A 20957-nucleotide genomic window follows, 5' to 3' on the forward strand; every position below is an offset into this window, starting at 1 on the left:
ATTCTTTGCTGAAGGTTCTGACAATCATTGGATTGACTTTTTGCATTTATACGCATTTATACTTCATGTCTATTTCTATTAGCATGGGTCATATTATAAAGAAGATGGGGGTTTGATACCCCTTCTAAGACAATTATACCACAAAATTATCCCGCAGGCAGAATGATTGTGCTCTGATTGTGACCCACATGGTTATGTTGGGAGGAAAAGGCTGGCAAATATGTGAACAATGATAAGTAAGCGTTCATCTTTTCACTGTTGTCAGTGATATCAGTAAGTAGTGGTCGTAGTAGTCAGACCCGAATACGCACATTTATTACCTTTTGAAGTCAATATTCTATACATTTCTAACGTGAAAATCCCATTTCTTGTTATTGCAAGAACACTAAGAGAGCTCAGTTATCCCTACTTTGATGTCATCTCATTTTTGGACAATGGGATTGAGCTTTATTACCTCTGCCACATATATGGAGTATATACCAGTGATTTACTCTCAAAAATCAATCGATGAGAATGTGAAATACAGTTTTTATAAAAACAGTTGAAAGAAAAAAAAAGTTGTATCATTGAAAAAAATTAAATCCTTGCAGAGATGAGAGAAAGAGATTGCACTCTACAAGTTGTCTCTATGTAGCTGACCCCCTTATTTGGAATCTGGTAGTTAAGGAAACTCCTAATGGCTAACCGATGTGAGGCCCTGCATCAGGGATGTGGAGAAGCTTATTTATGAACGATATAAGACTTAGGAGAAACGTAAAGATCTGCTGGATCTTTGTCTGCTTACTAGAAATTAAGAAGGGAGGTTTGTTTGAACTGCGAGTCGATCTAATAGTTAGGAAAGTCGTATTTTCGTAAACGTGATGAAGTGGTAAACGCACTGCCTGGTTTCACATCACTGGGCAACGTCCGGAATCTCTTAAATTGAACAATGGCCTGATAGACGAGGCTACACCTGTTATCTTTGGTCTCTATATAAAGATAAAATCATGATAAAAAATATGACAGCAATGGTTAGCGCCTGCGACCCTCAAGAGCAAAAATATTGTGAATGTAGGGAATCTCATAATTTTCTGAAACTGAAGCCACATCCCATTACCAGCCCTGTTATGAGTCATCACGGGGAGGTATGTGGGCGTAACTTAAGACAAGGTAAATTATCATCTGGGTTCATTGCATGCAGATACATACAGTACAGACCAAAAGTTTGGACACACCTTCTCATTTAAAGATTTTTCTGTATATTCATGACTATGAAAATTGTACATTCACACTGAAGGCATCAAAACTATGAATTAACACATGTGGAATTATATACGTAACAAAAAGTGTGAAACAACTGAAAATATGTCTTATATTCTAGGTTCTTCAAAGTAGCCACCTTTTGCTTTGATGACTGCTTTGCACACTCTTGGCATTCTCTTGATGAGCTTCAAGAAGTAGTCACCGGAAATGGTCTTCCAACAATCTTGAAGGAGTTCCCAGAGATGCTTAGCACTTGATGGCCCTTTTGCCTTCACTCTGCGGTCAAGCTCACCCCAAACCATCTCGATTGGGTTCAGGTCTGGTGACTGTGGAGGCCAGGTCATCTGGCGTAGCACCCCATCACTCTCCTTCTTGGTCAATAGCCCTTACACAGCCTGGAGGTGTGTTTGGGGTCATTGTGCTCTTGAAAAATAGATGATGGTCCAACTAAACGCAAACCAGATGGAATAGCATGCCGCTGCAAGATGCTGTGTGTAGCGCCGGCGTCCCTGCCCTCTGCTAGGCAGGGACGCTGTTCCCCTCACCTCTCTGCTCCGTGCCCGGCGTCCTCCTCCCGCTCTGCTGGCAGCGCGCGCTCCTTCCCAGCCACTGTGCTTAGGGCGCGCGCGCTCTCCCTCCCTCTTAAAGGGGCCGCGCGCGCCGTCCTAAGGAGTCCCCGGCCAATGGCCGGAGGACTTCACCATATATAAGGCACCTCCTCCAAAATGGAGGTGCCCGAGCAATGTTGTTGCACTGTTCACTACTCTGCTTCAGCCCTCAGGTCCCGTTGCCAGTTACCTGCCAGATACCTGCCAGATTCCTGCCAGCTTGCTGTCTTATTCCTGCCTGATTATCTGCTACCTGCCTGCTAGTCTGAGGTCCGACGGTCTGCCTTACTACTCCTGTCAGTCTGTCTAAGGACCAGCCTGTCCGCTCACCTGGGAGCGCACTTCAGCCACCTGCCTGCTTGCCTGAGGTCCGACGATCTGCCTTCCAACTCCTGTCAGTCTGTCTATGGACCAGCTTGCCTGCTCACCTGGGAGCACACATCTGCTACCTGCCTGCTAGCCTACCTGGAGGCTCCGCCGTCACGTGCTGTGACCACCTGCCTGTCCAGTGACTCCTGCCCGCTCACCTGGGAGCGCTCATCTGCTGCCTGTCTGCTAGCCTACCTGGAGGCTCCGCCGTCACGTGCTGTGACCACCTGCCTGTCCAGTGACTCCTGCCCGCTCACCTGGGAGCGCTCATCTGCTGCCTGTCTGCTAGCCTACCTGGAGGCTCTGCCGTCACGTGCTGTGACCACCCGCCTGTCCAGAGACTTCTGCCCGCTCACCTGGGAGCGCTCATCTGCCGCCTGTCTGTTGGTCTTCCTGGAGGCTCCGCCGTCACATGCTGTGACCACCCGTTCATCCAGAGACTCTCGCCTGCTCACCTGGGAGCTCACGTCTATCATCAGCCGCCACAGGTCGTACCAACCCTTTATCCAGAGACTGCCCCGGTCACTTGCCGTGACCATCTGCCCGTTCATTCAGAGACTGCCCCGGTCACTTGCCGTGACCATCTGCCCGTTCATTCAGAGACTGCCCCGGTCACTTGCCGTGACCATCTGCCCATTCATCCAGAGACTGCCCCGGTCACTTGCCGTGACCTCCAGCCCGTTCACTCAGAGACTGTCCCGGTCACCTGCTGTGACTTCCTGCCCGTCTTCCCTGGTCGCCACCCGCTCCCTTACAAGGACCGCCCCCTTGTATAGTAGCTCAGAGGTTCCGCCTCCCAGACCCGTTACAGTTTGCTCGGGCCATGGAACCCGGTGGCACCCAATCTCCCTCGCTCTCGGACCTGTGTCATGAACTGTCCCGTCAAAGGTCCCAACAGGAGTCCATCCTGGGTCACCTGCGGAATGTCAATACTCGCCTGGACACTCTGACTGCTCCACCAGCAACCTCCGCCAGTGCCATGTCTCGCAATCCGGCAGCTCCGCTGCCCACTAATACCATGGTATCCTACCCCGGACCCCGGCTTTCTGCACCTCCTCGCTTCGGAGGCGACTCCGCCCAGGCTCGGGGCTTCATAAATCAGTGCACCCTGCACTTTGAACTATTGTCCCACCAGTTTAACTCCGACCGAGCCAAAATTGCATTCATCATGTCCCATCTCACCGGGGAGGCCCTGGCCTGGCTAAATCCTCTATGGGAGAGAGGAGACCCCCTGGTGTCCAACTTGCCTGCTTTTCTCACGGCTTTCCGGAAAGTCTTCGACGAACCCGGACGGAAGACCTCATCCGCATCATCACTGCTACGCCTCCGTCAGGGAAGTCTCACCGTGGGCCAATATGCCATACGGTTCCGTACCCTTGCCTCGGAGCTGGCCTGGGATAACGACGCTCTGGTATCCGTCTTCTGGGAGGGTCTGTCTGGCCGTATTAAAGATGAACTTGCCGGTCGGGACATCCCTACCACTCTCGATGACCTAATAACTCTTGCCACCTGGATTGACCTACGGTTCCAGGAGCGTGCCAAAGAGGTCACCCGTGAGAGGAGGTTACCACGTCTAACTCCTACTTTTCAGAAACCCGTCACTCCCTCCGTCTCTACCCAGGTACACTCTCCTGAGCCTATGCAGGTCGACCAGACCAAGATGGTCAAAACCCGTCAGGACTTACGCCGTGCCGAGGGCAGCTGCTTCTACTGTGGCAGTAAGGAGCACCGGATCCGTACCTGCCCGGAGAGGTCGGGAAACGCCTGTGTCTAGGTTCGCTCAGAGAGGTCGACCTAGACAAGAATAAATCCTCTCCATCTCTGCTGTTGTCAGTCTCAATCGTCTGCGGGGAGAACCGTTATTTCGAACTAGCCCAACTTGACTCTGGAGCAGCCGGGAATTTTATTTCACAGTCCCTGGTAGAGAAATACCGCATCCCCACCAAACCTCTGGCTGTACCCTTGTCTGTTGCTGCCGTGGATGGGGGTCTCTTACCACGCCCCATCCAACTCATCACCGAATCCATTACTCTGCAGGTGGGAATGCTGCATTCTGAGAGTATCTCCTTTCATGTTCTGCCTGGACTCTCCCACGCCCTCTTGCTAGGCCTACCTTGGCTCCAGAGACATGCACCCGTGCTTGACTGGCAGACCGGAGAAGTCCTTCGCTGGGGACAGGACTGCCATAAGACCTGTCTGGTTCCCGTCCATCCCGTCCGTCCTTCTCCTACCCCAGCTAATCTACCTGGACTTCCGATTCCTTATTGGTCTTATGCTGATGTCTTTAATAAAAAGGAAGCAGAGACACTACCCCCTCATAGACCATACGACTGCCCTATCGACCTGTTACCTGGTACTACTCCTCCCCGTGGGCGTATTTATCCATTATCCGCTGCTGAGACCCGGTCGATGTCCGAATATATTGAGGAGAATCTGGCCAGGGGATTCATCCGGAAATCTACCTCCCCGGCGGGAGCAGGCTTCCTTTTCGTCAAAAAGAAGGACGGCTCTCTCCGTCCCTGTATAGACTATAGAGGCCTTAACCAGATCACGGTGAAGAATAAGTACCCCCTTCCGCTCATTCCGGAGTTATTTGATCGTCTGAGGGGGGCTAGAATCTTCACCAAACTGGACCTCCGTGGGGCGTACAACCTGGTTTGTATCCGTCAGGGGGATGAATGGAAGACGGCATTCAACACCCGGGACGGCCACTATGAATATCTGGTAATGCCCTTTGGTCTCTGTAATGCTCCTGCCGTCTTTCAAGAGTTGGTCAATGACATCTTCCGGGACCTTCTCTACTCCTGCGTAGTGGTGTACCTGGACGACATCTTGGTCTTCTCTCCGGATCTCCAGACTCACCGGAGGGACGTTCGTCAGGTCCTGCTCAGGCTCAGGCAGAATCACCTCTTCGCTAAATACGAGAAGTGCCTCTTTGAGCAGACCTCGCTTCCGTTTTTGGGCTACATTATTTCTCAGACCGGCCTACGAATGGATCCAGAGAAACTGTCTGCCATCGAGAAATGGCCTCGACCGGAGGGGTTGAAGGCCATTCAGCGATTCCTGGGCTTCGCTAACTACTACCGCCTCTTCATACCACACTTCTCTTCCCGGACTGCCCCAATTTCCGCGCTCACCCGTAAGGGTACTAATCCCAAAGAGTGGCCGCCCGAAGCAGAGGAGGCCTTTCTTTCCCTAAAACAGGCCTTCTCTTCTGCCCCGGTGCTGCATCGCCCGGACGGCAACAAGCAGTTCTTCCTGGAAGTTGACGCCTCCTCCTCTGGAGCCGGAGCGGTACTTACTCAAAAATCATCTTCCGGGAGAATGGTAACTTGTGGCTTCTTCTCCAAACTCTTCTCCTCTTCTGAGCGCAACTATTCCATAGGAGACCGAGAGTTATTGGCCATCAAGCTGGCGCTGGAGGAGTGGCGTTACCTACTCGAGGGGGCTCTTCACCCGGTAATAATTTACACTGACCACAAGAACTTGGCTTACCTCCAGCATGCCCAGAGACTTAACCCGCGCCAAGCCCGGTGGTCCTTGTTTTTTGCTCGCTTTGATTTTGTTCTTCATTTTCGCCCGGCTGACAAAAACGTCAAAGCAGACGCCTTGTCCCGATCCTTTCTGGTGTCCGATCTCGAGGAAGAACCTAAACATATCATCGATCCCGCCAGATTAATGCAGGTGGCTCCCGTGAGTCTAAATCGTCTCCCTCCCGGTAAGACGTTTGTTTCAGTACCTGATCGGAAGAAGATCCTACACTGGGGCCATTCGTCTAAACTAGCTGGCCACGCCGGTCAGAAAAAGACCCTCCAGCTTATTGCCCGGCACTACTGGTGGCCTACCCTACACAAGGACGTAATAGACTTTGTTTCTGCCTGTGTGTCCTGCGCCCGCAACAAAGTCCCGAGACACCTGCCAGCCGGTCGCCTCCTTCCGCTTCCTGTGCCTGCTGCCCCCTGGCAGCATATTGCTATGGACTTCATAACTGATCTCCCCGTCTCCGCCGGTTGTACGGTCATTTGGGTGGTCGCTGATCGCTTTTCCAAGATGGCTCACTTTATTCCCCTGCCAGCCCTCCCGTCTGCACCCGAGCTGGCTAAAGACTTTATCCGCCACATCTTCCGTCTTCATGGCCTGCCCCTCCACATCGTGTCGGATCGTGGGGTACAGTTCACCTCACGTTTCTGGAGAGCCACTTGTAAACTGCTAGACGTCACCCTGGACTTCTCTTCCGCTTACCACCCACAGTCCAATGGTCAAGTGGAGCGGATCAATCAGAACCTGACCAATTACCTCCGGCACTTCGTTAATGCCCATCATTCAGACTGGGTGGATCTCCTACCATGGGCCGAGTTCTCTTATAGCAATCACGAGAGCGAATCCTCCTCCAAATCCCCGTTTTTTGTAGTCTTCGGTCAGCATCCTCGGATTCCTTTTCCTGTCTCCACCTCTGTGGACAACCCGGCTGCGGAATCTCTCGTTAGCAAATTTTCCTCCATTTGGGAGAGTACCCGATCCGCACTCCTTCAGTCGTCCGAATGGATGAAAAGACACGCTGACAAAAAACGCCTGGATCCTCCACAATTTCGTCCTGGAGATAAAGTCTGGCTCTCATCTAAATATGTCCGACTCAAGATACCTTCTTACAAGTTAGGGCCTCGGTTCATCGGTCCTCTGGAGGTCATCAGTCAGATCAACCCGGTGGCCTATAAATTGAAACTCCCGGCCAACTTACGGATCCCTAACTCCTTCCATGTATCTCTCCTCAAACCCGTAGTACTTAACTCTTTTTCCAAGTCTACAGGTACGCCTCCTGCTCCGGTTTCTGCTGAGGACGAGTTTGAGGTAGAGAACATTCTTGCCACCAAAAGGGTAAGAGGAAAGACCTTTTTTCTAGTAGATTGGAAGGGGTTTGGTCCTGAGGAGAGAACGTGGGAGCCCCGGGAGAACATCCATGCCCCTCTTATCCTAGCTAAATTTCTGTCTGGCCTAAAAAAGGGGGGGCCTAAAGGGGGGGGGGTACTGTAGCGCCGGCGTCCCTGCCCTCTGCTAGACAGGGACGCTGTTCCCCTCACCTCTCTGCTCCGTGCCCGGCGTCCTCCTCCCGCTCTGCTGGCAGCGCGCGCTCCTTCCCGGCCACTGTGCTTAGGGCGCGCGCGCTCTCCCTCCCTCTTAAAGGGGCCGCGCGCGCCGTCCTAAGGAGTCCCCGGCCAATGGCCGGAGGACTTCACCATATATAAGGCACCTCCTCCAAAATGGAGGTGCCCGAGCAATGTTGTTGCACTGTTCACTACTCTGCTTCAGCCCTCAGGTCCCGTTGCCAGTTACCTGACAGATACCTGCCAGATTCCTGCCAGCTTGCTGTCTTATTCCTGCCTGATTATCTGCTACCTGCCTGCTAGTCTGAGGTCCGACGGTCTGCCTTACTACTCCTGTCAGTCTGTCTAAGGACCAGCCTGTCCGCTCACCTGGGAGCGCACTTCAGCCACCTGCCTGCTTGCCTGAGGTCCGACGATCTGCCTTCCAACTCCTGTCAGTCTGTCTATGGACCAGCTTGCCTGCTCACCTGGGAGCACACATCTGCTACCTGCCTGCTAGCCTACCTGGAGGCTCCGCCGTCACGTGCTGTGACCACCTGCCTGTCCAGTGACTCCTGCCCGCTCACCTGGGAGCGCTCATCTGCTGCCTGTCTGCTAGCCTACCTGGAGGCTCCGCCATCACGTGCTGTGACCACCTGCCTGTCCAGTGACTCCTGCCCGCTCACCTGGGAGCGCTCATCTGCTGCCTGTCTGCTAGCCTACCTGGAGGCTCTGCCGTCACGTGCTGTGACCACCTGCCTGTCCAGAGACTTCTGCCCGCTCACCTGGGAGCGCTCATCTGCCGCCTGTCTGTTGGTCTTCCTGGAGGCTCCGCCGTCACATGCTGTGACCACCCGTTCATCCAGAGACTCTCGCCTGCTCACCTGGGAGCTCACGTCTATCATCAGCCGCCACAGGTCGTACCAACCCTTTATCCAGAGACTGCCCCGGTCACTTGCCGTGACCATCTGCCCGTTCATTCAGAGACTGCCCCGGTCACTTGCCGTGACCATCTGCCCGTTCATTCAGAGACTGCCCCGGTCACTTGCCGTGACCATCTGCCCGTTCATCCAGAGACTGCCCCGGTCACTTGCCGTGACCTCCAGCCCGTTCACTCAGAGACTGTCCCAGTCACCTGCTGTGACTTCCTGCCCATCTTCCCTGGTCGCCACCCGCTCCCTTACAAGGACCGCCCCCTTGTATAGTAGCTCAGAGGTTCCGCCTTACAGATCCGTTACACTGTGGTAGCCATGCTGCTTCAGTATGCCTTCAATTTTGAATAAATCCCCAACAGTGTCACCAGCAAAGCACCCCCACACCATCACACCTCCTCCTCCATGCTTCACGGTGGGAACCAGGCATGTAGAGTCCATCCGTTCACCTTTTCTGCGTCACACAAAGACACGGTGGTTGGAACCAAAGATCTCAAATTTGGACTCATCAGACCAAAGCACAGATTTCCACTGGTCTAATGTCCATTCCTTGTGTTCTTTAGCCCAAACAAATCTCTTCTGCTTGTCGCCTGTCCTTAGCAGTGGTTTCCTAGCAGCTATTTTACCATGAAGGCCTGCTGCACAAAGTCTCCTCTTAACAGTTGTTGAAGAGATGTGTCTACTGCTAGAACACTGTGTGGCATTGACCTGGTCTCTAATCTGAGCTGCTGTTGACTCGCCCCCTGGGCCGTGGGGTACCTGGAACCGGGCTTCTGTACGATGCAGGGGGTAGTAGTGGCAACTCGATCCCGTGGCTCAGGGTGGTCAGACCAAATTGTGGCAGTCTATTTATCAGTGTTTTGAATGTCCGACTACGCCACCTGTGGATTGCGGTCAGGGATAACCGCCGCTGCGAGGCAGACCGCTGAGGCTGGTGTTGGTGTGCAGCACAGGGGTAGGATAACTCCCCACAGAAAGAGTGTAGCCTCAGGGCAGTGTATAGGGAGGATGGGAGTGATGGTGCTGGCGCAGCAGAAATCACACAGAGTCCAATGATGCAGTCCAGGGTTTTTACTCACAGTTATTATCCAAGTCACTTCTGTCAGCAATGACTGCCCAAGCCGTGCTGCGTCCACCAGGTGAGGGGCTCGGTCAACCCCCAGGCAGTTCAGGAGTATGGCACAGGACCCCCTTCTGTCCTTTCTCTGGCCTCTCGTGCCCCACCAGTGTCCTGACTTCTGTCCAGCTACCGCAGACCGTGTCGGGTAAGCATTGGCCTTCACTTCCCGCTATCCTATATGGTGCCTTCCTAGCAGGTTTAGTGGGGGGTCGCACCATTAAATGATCACGACCTCCGGTTCTTGGCTGAGGGATGATTTACCTCCATCAACTTGGGAATCCGGTACCCTTCCACAGCCTGACCCTTCACCCGATATCACGCGAGTTTGCAACGGTTGCTGTCCGTTCTGCTCTCTTAGGGTCCCTTCTGCCTCCTTGTTTCTGGAGCCCTTCCACTCCTCTGTCTCTTCTCCTTCCTTCTCCTTCTCCTCTTCTCCTCTCTGGCCCCGGCCTTCTCTCTAGGCCCGCCTCGTGGAGCTGAGCTCAGGCTGAGCCTCAGCTCCCTGTCAGCTCTCTCTGACTGAACTCCTTCTCTCCTCTGAACTGACTCTCCTTACTAAGATGGCTCCCACCTTTTATCTGCTTCTCTGTATGTGTCTGAGCTCAGGTGACCTGCACCCAATGAGCTCCTTCCTATGCTCCAGAAGCCGTCCCCTTTCTGCTCCTACACCACTGGGTTCTCTCCCCCCTCCCCACTCCAGCCAGGGACATGGTCAGTTGTGACTGCAATATGGGAGCACCGTCGAGCTGTCCCCCGGAAATGGGGTGAGTGTGTATGTGTATGCAGCTAACTGAGCCCTGGTCCACACTCCATCCTTACCTGGGAGTGGAATATCACACCTCTGGTTGAGGTGCAATACCCCTGTAGCAACCGAGCCCTCGGGGCGCTACACTGTTAACCTGCAATTTCTGAGGCTGGTGACTCAGATAAACTTATCCTCAGAAGCAGAGGTGACTCTTGGTCTTCCTTTCCTGGGGCAGTCCTCATGTGAGCCAGTTTCTTTGTAGCGCTTGATGGTTTTTGCAACTGCGCTTGGGGACACTTTCAAAGTTTTCCCAATTTTTCGCACTGACTGACCTTCATTTCTTAAAGTAATGATGGCCACTCGTTTTTCTTTACTTAGCTGCTTTTTTCTTGCCATAATACAAATTCTAACAGTCTATTCAGTAGGACTATCAGCTGTGTATCTGACGCGCCCCGTAGGCCGTGGGGTACCCGGTGCTGGGCCGGTAGATGCTGGGGGATGTCACAGTGGCGATGACCCGGTCCGTGACCCAGGGCGGTCAATAATAAGGGGTTATTGATAGGGGATTTATAGTGATTCTATAAAATTCGTGAAGCCACCTGTGGTATGCGGCTAAGGGAGCCGTCGCTCCGGAGCAGGTCCTCTGGAGCTGATGTTACTGCAGCAGGGATGGTGTAGCTCTCCACAGGTAGAGCTTAGCTCCAGGGCAGTGTAGATGTTATGGGTTATGCTGGGCGTTGTAGTGCAGGGGTTGATGGCGCAGCAATAATCAGTCTACAACTTAATGGCGGTTTCCTCTTATCTTTACTGGTGGTGATTAGACAAGCCGGGACTAGGGTACTGGCTAGAAGTGGAAGTCCAGGCAGCCTGGAAGCAAGTAAAGAATCCTCCTTGCCAGGTGAAGTTGGGGGCCTTCCCTTTCCACTAAACTCTTTGGCCCTGCTGCTTGTAGCTGTGCGGTAGCCCTCGTCTCTGAGAGCAACGTTTCTGTGCTCACCCGTATGGCAGGCAGCTCGGGCCTTGCTGGTGCGTCGCTCCCACGTGGCGGTGCTGGGCCCTCTGTGCTGCTAAGCCTCCGGGCATCTGATGGGGCCAGGAGACCTGCAGTCTCCTGCCCTCCGGTTTCTGCTGCTGGGCCTTCAGTGCCCCACAGCCTCGGACTCCGGTGTCCAGTTCTTCTGTGTCCCTCTGGGGTGAACTGCCATGCAGCTCCACTCCCCAGCTCCTCTCTCTTCGACGTCCTCACTTCAACTCCTCACACTAAGTCTAACTAACCCCGCCTCCAGATCCCAGTTGCTAAGGGGAGGAACTCCCCTTGCTGGTCTGGAGCCAGGAAAGTGTTGCATGCTTAGTAAAACCTGATTAGGGGACCCCTGCTTGCTTCCAGGCATGGCATCACCTCTTGTGAGGGAGGCAATGCCACTGTGGCAACCGGACCCCTGGGGTACCACATATCCACCAGACTTCTGCACAACACAACAGATGGTCCCAACCCCATTTATAACACATTAACATATTGCCTGTTGGCAAATAGAACCCCCAACTAAAGCTCTATAAAACTTAACTTTTAATAATTAAATCCTTATTATAGTAGTAATTTATATTAAAATTCCAATATAGGCGCAGGTAGTGAGGACTATCAGGATTATTCAATTGACCCCATTTATAAGGCAAGAAATCCCACTTATTAAACCTGACAGGGCACACCTGTGAAGTGAAAACCATTTCCGGTGACTACCTCTTGAAGCTCATCAAGAGAATGCCAAGAGTGTGCAAAGCAGTCATCAAAGCAAAAGGTGGCTACTTTGAAGAACCTAGAATATATAATTCCACATGTGTTAATTCATAGTTTTGATGCCTTCAGTGTGAATGTACAATTTTCATAGTCATGAAAATACAGAAAAATCTTTAACTGAGAAGGTATGTCCAAACTTTTGGTCTGTACTGTATCTGTGTAGGAATTATGCACGTTCCACGTTTCAGTGGACGTTTTCAATCGAAGTGCTTCCCTTCACTAAGCTGTGAGCCATCTCTATGACCAGCGTTTGGTATGTTTTTCTGTTATTCCTGTTAATTTTATGTAATTGTATAAGCTGTATTGTTTTGTCCCCTTTGTAAATTCTTTTGTATATTTTTTATAAACACTGCCAACTTTCTGGATTAAATCTAAAATTGAATAGTTCTGTTCCTTTAGTTCTTTAAACCATACTCTTGAAAGCCGTATGTGACTTGTCAGGTGTCCAATTAAATGATTGATGGTGGCAGCTAATAATCTTACTTGGGTTATTGTGGAGTTAGCAATAACTGTACCGAGGTATATACACATATTCCATGCATTGGAATCAGAAGTGTACATACCATACGCTGACTGTTAGTTCTCCAATAACCAGCCTCGTACTGTAAACAGCCTGTGGCCTCCTCCGTTAATCATCGGTCAATTGTGTAATTGTCCTGATGATATGGGGCAGCAGAGGGCTGTTTGTGACTGAAAGGTAACAGCGTGGTGGGTTCAGCGTGACCCCCCCCTGGCTGTGATCTTTGACAGGCTGCAATAACAACCAGTAAGATTCAGGTTTTAATCTCTCAGAGGTCCTATAGAAAATATAAAACAACAGTGACAACTATTCCACTTTTCCTTATAATAGTTTTAATAAATTTGCCCACGGGATCGTGTCAGATAGAATCACAGGTTCTGAGAAAAAGTCCGTTGTAACAATTGGTGAGGGTGTCAGTACGGCCCCATAGAAGTATCAGAAAGAAGCATTTGTTCTTCTGCTCTATGTTAGGAATTTAGAAATATGGAATTAATATGGGGATAAAATACAATGTGAATTCAGTTTATGTAGATAAATAGTGGAATTAAACAATAGTTTAGGACTATTAGGTTAAAATCCCACGGTGTGAAAATAGCTGATTTTCCGATGTGTATTCACTTTTGTCAATTCTGCAGCAGTAAATACCACTTAGGAAACTACGCTGTAGGAATTCTGGTGTGAAGAAACTATGTGAGAGCTTAGCCATAGTAACTACTACTGTATCCTAAAACGCTGTGTGGGCTATAACAGAGGAGGATTCTGGAGTTTGATATGCTGCTTGTAGTAATCTAGCATTGACTGCATTTTTTATATACTGTTATTTGCCGGAATAGTGTAGCACATAGCACTTTATATAGGAAGGCATCTAGCACTCTTTTGGCACTAGCCAAGTATCTATGGTACAATATATCATGTAGTGTAGGGTTTTCACTCACATTTTCATTTAAATGTCCATGTCGGTTTATTGCTTCATAAACCGTTTATAAGCAAAACGAAAACAAACAGCCTTTAGTGCAGGCAAAACAAAGTAAAAAGTCCTTTAGGCAAAAGTCTCTGGTTAGCCAGTCCTGTGGGCACACAGTCTGGATAGCGTCCAGTACCCTGGTTCAGTCTGGAGACAACAACACATAGGAGGCCTTCTCCCTCCAAACACAGACCATGTGCCAAACAATGGCCTCTATTTTAACTTGTTAACCACACCCAGAGATGAGGTATGTGGGTAGCCAGACCCGCCCATCTCTCCGGCTACCCGTAAAAGCTGGCCCAGAGCATCAAACAATCTGCATAGTGCTTAGATGCACTAGAGCAACATTCCAGGATTACATCACAGATGACAACCATCTCTGTGATACATACCTCCCATCAAGTATGTGTCCGTGAGCTACCTTACAGTAGGTAAAGACAGAGGAGAACTCTGGAATTTGACATATTGCTTGCAGTACTCTAGCATTGCCTCCTACTTAATACATTGATATTTTCACATTCTTTCAGTGCCTTGACAGATGTGCTTCATTTATTACAGTTTCTATTGTCAGATTGTATGCATTTTCCACCAACTTGGATGGTATCATGGATTATTATGCATTGAATCCTCTTTGAATATACTCTATTATCTTCATATTATTTTGATAAATTTCGCCATATGGGTATTGTGCAATTTTGAAATCTTGAAGGATGACCTTATTGTCATAGAAAATGCTGAAGTTCTCTCTCTCCCTCCAAACCCATCCTACCCCCTCCCCTATACTATTTGTTACAGGAGAAGAGCTAACACTCTAGCCAGTTGCTTCTATGCAAATAGCCATGTACAAAAGAAGGGGTAAACTCAATTATCCAAGCTAATTACCATGTAGATCTTAGTAGCAGAGACCTATGATAAATAGACACCTCAGCATATAGGCCAGAGATTGAAAGAAAGAGGAAACCGCTCATTAAGTTTCAAAGGAAACCTGTCTCACCCCACACAATAGCCAGGACATCCCCATTTGCATATGTGTTCAATCTGCAGTCTCGTAGGCACTGACACGAAATATGGAATATCGGAAGTTCTATAATTCCGATTGCGATGGGACACATATTTTTAGCGGCAGGGTTAGCTAAGGAACAATACGCATATTTTTCCATATCTGTACGCTCTGCCAGTGAGGTATAACGCAAAAGTACAAAAAAAAAACGGACAGCAGCCAGGTCATGTCTGGTCTCTAAAGAAAGGTAAATTCTCAATAAAAAATATGTCACTTGCTAACTTCTGCGATCAACCAGTGAGAAGTTATTGCAGAACTTAGTGATTTAATAAAAACCATGAAGGGTGGAGATCAGCCCACGGGAGGTCATCACAGGGGAGTGTGTGGGCAGGGCCCTCCTTCAGCATAAAAGATCCAGCTGAGCCTGGATCTATACTCATGCCAGGAGATACATATTTTGTAAGCATGAGTCCCGTTCGATAACGGTCCATTGGAGCGCCTCCCCTCTAGCTAAACTGATTCGTCTCTTCGATCTGTCTAGTAACTTTCTTCCGTTAATCCCTTTTTATTTTGTGCAAATGTATATTCTGTATTGTATTGTCCCCCTTTATAAAATCTTTTGTATATTTTTCATAAACACTGCCCCCCTTTTGGATTAAATATAAAATTTAATAGTTCTGTTTCTTCTGTTTGGTAATTGTTCCTCCCCCAAAGCCATATATAATACCAGAAAGCAGGCGTCCAATCAGGCCTGTCTTGTATTTGAATATTTAAATCTGATTGGTGGTGGCAACAAATAATCTTAATTGGGTTATCGTGAAGCTGGCAGTGATAGTACGGGGCATATACACATATTCCATGCATCGGAATTCGGAAGTGTGTACGCCATACGCTCACTGCTCGCTTGCTGATAACTACGTAGTGAGTAATCGGGATCGTGCGTGTGCATAAATCCCTGACAAATTGACCGCAGTGGTGCGATACTGTATGATCCTGCTGGTGTCGTCCTGACAAATTGGTGGCAGCAGTGGGATTCTGCGGGGTCTCTCTGCTGCCATTTCTTCACACTTATAGTTTGGGAATCATGTACTGTCCAAGATATTATGGTTTTGATTAGTTATCAAGGAATGTCTCTATTCTTCCAGACTTTGTCCTGTTCAATCATGCAATTCTATCCCCATCTATAAGCGTGTCTATCATGTTTTTTGTTTTAAATTGTTATGTGCTTATTCAATAAAATATCATTGCTTGAATTCTTTAGTTTGGAGGTCCTGTTCTTGTTTAGGATTTGTTGCTGTCGTGACCTACCTTGACTGCATATTGGTCTGTTAGGCTTATTATTCCTATTTTCACATCTCTGTGACATCTGTACCAGTGTCTACCCTTCTTTTGCCTCTGTTTCCTCTGGGACTTGTAGCTCTGTCCAGGCTGAGAATTCAGGAGTTAACTTCTGTAAGTGTTTTCTTCCTGCTATGTGGCCTAGGCAGATCTACAAGCCATTTAACATCCTAAAATCTCGTTATCCACTGGCAGTTATAATTTGACCAGCTTTAGTGAACTCCTTTGTGACTTGCTTGCTTCCAAGTGAATATTCTAGATTTTTACCTGGATACATTTATTGACTATTTTACTACCTTACTATTTTGTCCCATCTCAAATCTCCTGGATCTGCCCCGGATACTGGACCACTCTTTCTTAATATAATAAGTTTTTATTTTTATAGCGCCAACATATTCCGCAGCACTTTACAAATTTTAGGGGGGACATATACAGACAATACAGAATAAGCATATCTCATATCGAAAGGAGTGAGGGCCCTGCTCGCAAGCTTACAGTCTATGAGGAAATGGGGGAGACACAAAAGGTAAAGTGTACATATATTGTATAATGCAGCCTTGATATACTGAATAGGATAAATAATAATACATGGACTGGTCGTCAGCCAGTATGTGTGCAGTCCTGACAGAGGCTATTATGTGCATGGTTGGTATGAACCCGAAGTTGAATTCGATTTTAATATGGGGGAAAACTGGGACGGACAGTGTGTTTAGGCGATACGCCAGTCTAAAGAAATGTGTTTTTAGGGTTCGCTTGAAACTGTGGGCATTGGGAATTAATCGAATTGTCCTGGGTAGTGCATTCCAAAAAATTGGCGCAGCACGCGAGAAATCTTGGAGACGGGAGTGGGAAGTTCGGACTATGGAGGATTATAGTTTTAAGTCATTTGCAGAACGGAGGACACGTGTAGGATGGTAGACTGAGACAATGGAGGAGATGTAGGGGGGTACTGAAGCATGGAGCGCTTTGTGGGTAAGCGTGATAAGTTTAAATTGAATTCTATATTGGATGGGTAACCAATGCAATGACTGGCACAGGGAAGAGGCATCGGAGTAGCGGTTGGCGAGGAATATGATCCTGGCTGCTACGTTAAGGACGGATTGGAGAGGGGAGAGTTTAGTAAGAGGGAGCCCGATAAGTAGAGAGTTGTAGTAGTCCAGACGAGAATGAATAAGAGCTACAGTAAGAGTTTTTGCCGAGTCAAAGGTGAGAAAAGTCCTGATTCTTGAGATGTTTTTGAGGTGTAAATGACATGAACGAGCGAGTGATTTGATGTGAGGAGTGAAATTAAGATTTGAATAAAAAATGACCCCAAGACAGCGGGCTTGTTGCTGGGGAGTAATGGTTGAGCCACAAACGGAAATGGCAATATTGGGCACAGGTAGGTTAGTGGAGGGAGGAAAGACGAGTAGTTCAGTTTTTGACAGATTCAGTTTTAGGCAGAGGGAGGACATGATGTTAGACACAGCAGAAAGACAATCACTGGTCTTTTGTAGTAATGCAGGGGTGATGTCAGGAGCAGAGGTGTATAATTGGGTGTCATCAGCATAGAGATGGTACTGAAAACCGAATCTACTGATTGTTTGTCCAATAGGAGCATTGTATAAGGAGAAAAGAAGGGGGCCTAGGACTGATCCTTGAGGAAACCCGACAGTAAGGGGAAGGAGAGAGGAGGAGGAGCCGGCAAAAGACACAGAGAAGGAGCGGTCAGAGAGATAAGAGGAGAACCAGGAGAGAACAGTGTCCTTGAGGCCAATAGTGCGGAGCATAGTGAGGAGGAGCTGGTGATCCACAGTGTCGAATGCTGCAGAGAGATCCAGGAGAATCAGCAGGGAGTAGTGACCATTAGATTTAGCTGTTAGTAGATCATTAGAGACTTTAGTGAGGGCAGTTTCAGTAGAATGTAAAGAGCGGAAACCAGATTGTAAAGGGTCAAGAAGAGAGTTGTCTGAGAGATAGCGGATTAGACGGGAATGGACCAGGCGTTCCAGGAGTTTAGAGATAGAGGAAAGATTGGAAACAGGTCTGTAGTTGGCCGTGCAGTTCTGGTCGAGGGATGGTTTTTTAAGTAATGGTTGTATGCTGGCGTGTTTAAAAGAAGAGGGAAAGATGCCAGATGAGAGGGAAAGGTTGAAAATTTTAGTTAGGTGAGTGGTGACAGCTGGAGCAAGGGACTGAAGGAGATGTGAGGGAATAGGGTCACTGGTGCAGGTGGTAGGGCGAGAAGATGCAAGGAGCCTGATCACTTCATCTTCCGTGACTGGTTCGAAGTCAGAAAATGAGCAAGATACAATGTGGCGGGGGAGAGCATGCATAACATTTGGGGATTGGGAGAAAATTTCCTGTCGGATATGGTCAATTTTTTCTTTGAAATAATTGGCCAGATCGTCAGCGCTGAGGTCGGTGGTCGGGGCCTGTGTTGTTTGATTGAGGAGAGAATGAAACGTGTCAAAGAGTCGTTTAGGATTATTGGAAAGTGAGATTATGAGGTTGTTAAAGTAGGTTTGTTTGGAGAGGTGAAGGGCAGAGTTATATGTTTTCAGCATAAATTTATAGTGGAGGAAATCTTCGGGCAGATTTGATTTTCTCCACAGCCGTTCAGCGCACCTGGAGTACCTCTGGAGAAGACGTGTTTGAGGCGTGTGCCAGGGTTGTCGCCGTCTATGCCGAATTTTTCTTTGTGTAGGAGGTGCGGCTTCATCCAGGGCGCATAGCATTATTTTGTTATAATGCTTCAATGCAGAGTCGGGACATGAGAGGGAGGAGATTGGGGCCAATGATGATTTCAACCTTTTTATAAATTTCTGGGTGTTAACGGCGCTTAAATTTCTATAAGTGTGGACGGTGGGAGTGTCTTGAGTAGAGTCACAGTTCTTGACAGAGAATGAAAGAAGATTATGGTCAGAGAGTGGAAGGGGAGAGTTAGTAAAGTCTTGTACTGACCAAAGCCGGGAGAAGATCAGGTCCAATGTGTTCCCGTCCTCATGTGTAGGAGAATTAGCAAGCTGTGAAAGGCCGAAGGAGGAGGTTAGTGATAAAAGATGCGTGGCAGATGGGGAAAGAGGATCGCCAATTGGGATGTTAAAGTCTCCCATGATTATCGTGGGGATGTCGCAGGATAGAAAATTTGGAAGCCAGGCAGCAAAGTGATCCAGGAATTGACGGGGGGGACCTGGAGGGCGATAGACAACCGCCACTTGCAGGGAGAAGGGCCGGTAGAGTCTGACTGTGTGGGCCTCAAAAGAAGGGAAGATAAGGGAAGGTACAGGGGGGATTGTGACACCCCAGGGGTCTGGTTGCCACAGTGATAGAGATATTACGTCTGAGAGCAGGTGGGAGGTCCTTTGGTCAGGGATCCTGTGCATGCCACACCTCCTGCCCAGTCTTGGGAGGGGAAGGACTTCCCCTATATAAACCCGGGGCTGAGGCAGAGTTAGTGAGAAAGAAGACAGAACAAGAGTAGAGAAGAGAAGCAGCATAGCAAGAAACATCAGGAGCTCTGTGGGGAGCAGTGTTACAACGAGTCAGGGGCTGGCAGCTACAGAGCTCGCCCTGACTGAGAAGATTTCTTACCGGACCCGGAGTCCGAGGCTGTGGGGACTAACTCCTACCCAGCAGCAGAAACCGTCCGGCAGAGGATTTCAGGTCCTCTGGCCCAGAAGCCCGAAGGCACGGTCACACGTGTGGGACCAGCACCGCCATCGTGGAGCGGAAGACATTAGAAGGCCCCGAGTCACCGGCCATACGGGTGAGCACCACACGGTACACTCAGGGACGTGGGCTACTTATTCCCGCCTCTAGCAAGGTAGCCAGAAGAGTACAGTTAGTTGGGAAGGCCTACAACTCCGCCTGGCCAGGGGAGATCCCATCTGCTCAAGGACTGACCAGGCCCCTATCACTAGCAAGTACTCCGGGAGGGTCTATCTTTGTCACCAGTAAAGACCCTGAACTACACCGCACCGTCTCTGAGTGGTTCCTGCTACCCCCATCATCCACGTCGGCTGCCCTGAGGCCATACCCCTCCCGTTGGGGGTTATACCATCCACGCTGCACCATCCTTCCACCGGCCTGAGCGGTCTGCCCTGCAGCGGCAGCTCCATAGCTGCATTCAACGGGTGGCGTAGTCACCAACCATCTACTGCTAGTACATCGCCGCTCAGTTTGACTCCCTGGGCGCGGACCGGGTCGCCGCCACGAGACTACAACCCCCATCTGATCCGGCTCCGGATATTCCCCCTAAAAGACTATGGCCCAGGGGGCGCGTCAGGGATAACCTGAAAAGTACATTTTGTTGAAAGAAGCAGACCAACACCTCCACCTGATCTGTTGTCAGGTCGCGGAGTATGAGAGAAATGTAGGCCACCATAGGAGAGAGCTGCAGCGGCGGTGGTGTCCGACTGCTGGATCCAGGTTTCAGTGAGAGCCAGAAGGTTGAGGGAATTAGAGAGGAAAAAGTCATGGATGTAAGAGAGTTTATTACATGCTGAGCGTGCCTTCCAAAGGGCACAGTTGAATGAGACAGAAGATATGCAGGGAATATTAATGAGATTAGCAGGGTTTCTGAATGTAACAGGGAAAGAGTTAGCGTTATTATTACTGGAGGGTCCTGGGTTGGGAGAAATATCACCTGCGACTAATAGAAGGAAGATACAGAGAGTGAGCAGATGATTGAGTGATTTGTGAGAGCGTTTCCTGCGTTGTATGGTGGGAATGAATGGATCTGCGTGGTATAACATTGTGAAGAGAGCATGACAACTGTACATAGGAGAAGGGAGGAGTGAGGGATTAATATGGATGAAGTGTGCCGCATTTGTGGGAGAACGGTGAATGTGGATGATTGTAGCAACCAGAGTATAAATGGCACAGATACAAATGGTGAATACTGTTTGCCAAAAAGATGACCTGGAAGCAAGTTTGTTTAATTGTCTTGCATGTCTTACCTGTCTCCTGTCCAACTGCCATTTTCTAACTGCCAGGGCACTTTGATAAATTATGGCACTTTGATAAAGTATGCATAAATGCTGCCCCTTAACCAAGTCTCAATATATAGGGATGTATCTGCTTAGATCTACACAGATTTAACTCATTAACAATCAATCACTAGCTTAAAAGACAACAGGAGACCATAAAGTGCAGGGAAAAAAAAAACAAAAAAACAGACTAGCAAACTCGGCATGGATCATAAACTCTTAGGCTGAGTTCACACGATGCGTTTTTCATGCGTTTCCGCGGCGTTTTTGCAG

General features: G+C 49.2%; 1 protein-coding gene across 2 annotated transcripts in view; it reads left to right on the top strand.

Annotated features, from left to right (window-relative positions):
* LOC141153973 (NACHT, LRR and PYD domains-containing protein 3-like) overlaps positions 1–20957 on the top strand; it is a 178229-nt gene that overhangs the window by 62032 nt on the left and 95240 nt on the right. The window lies entirely within an intron of this gene.

Source organism: Phyllobates terribilis, unplaced genomic scaffold (genome assembly GCF_046119375.1).
Source record: "Phyllobates terribilis strain yellow unplaced genomic scaffold, ASM4611937v1 Scaffold_7__3_contigs__length_470593459, whole genome shotgun sequence".
NCBI classification, from domain to species: Eukaryota; Metazoa; Chordata; class Amphibia; order Anura; family Dendrobatidae; genus Phyllobates; species Phyllobates terribilis.